The sequence below is a fragment of the Arachis hypogaea genome, chromosome 15, assembly GCF_003086295.3.
Source record: "Arachis hypogaea cultivar Tifrunner chromosome 15, arahy.Tifrunner.gnm2.J5K5, whole genome shotgun sequence".
NCBI lineage: Eukaryota > Viridiplantae > Streptophyta > Magnoliopsida > Fabales > Fabaceae > Arachis > Arachis hypogaea.
This window is the reverse complement of record NC_092050.1, coordinates 25,933,371-25,934,132: the sequence shown is the minus strand read 5'-3', so window position 1 is coordinate 25,934,132 and position 762 is coordinate 25,933,371. Positions and strand designations below refer to the sequence as shown.

Sequence of the window (762 nt, the reverse complement as noted above, 5' to 3'; positions counted from 1 at the left end):
TTGCAGGATTCTCAGGGTCACAAGCTTCTTCTTCAGAGGAAGCTTCTTTAGTACTGCTGGATGCACCTTGCATTCCAATCAGATTCTGAGAAATCATATTAATTTACTGAGTCAATATTTTGTTCTGAGCCAATATGGCATTCAGAGTATCAACCTCAAGAACTCCTTTCTTCTGAGTCATCCTATTATTCACAGGATTTCTTTCAGAAGTATACATGAACTGGTTATTTGCAACCATTTCAATGAGTTCATGGGCTTCTGCAGCCATCTTCTTCAGATGAAGAGATCCACCAGCAGAGTGGTCCAATGACATCTTGGACAATTCAGACAGACCATCATAGAATATACATAAGATGCTCCATTTTGAAAGCATGTCAGAAGGACACCTTCTGATAAATTGCTTGTATCTTTCCCAAGCTTCATAGAGGGATTCACCTTCTTTCTGTCTGAAGGTTTGGACTTTCACTCTAAGCTTGCTCAACTTTTGAGGTGGAAAGAATTTGGCCAAGAAAGCATTGACCAACTTTTCCCAAGAGTTCAGGCTTTCTTTAAGTTGTGAGTCCAACCATGTCCTAGCTCTGTCTCTTACAGAAAAGGGGAAAAGCATAAGTCTGTAGACCTCAGGATTAACCCCATTGGTCTTGACAGTGTCACAAATTTGCAAGAATTTAGCTAAGAACTGATGAGGATCTTCTAATGGAAGTCCATAAAACTTGCAATTCTGCTACATTAGAGAAACTAATTGAGGCTTAAGCTCAAAGT

The 762-nt window shown here is 39.6% G+C and overlaps 1 non-coding gene across 1 annotated transcript; it reads left to right on the top strand.

The window, feature by feature from the left end:
- The first annotated feature begins 367 nt into the window (after nucleotides 1-367).
- On the top strand, nucleotides 368-475 carry LOC112752942 (small nucleolar RNA R71). The gene has a single exon (XR_003177350.1). It is a non-coding gene; the product is annotated as a small nucleolar RNA R71 (small nucleolar RNA).
- Nucleotides 476-762: the final 287 nt, after the last annotated feature.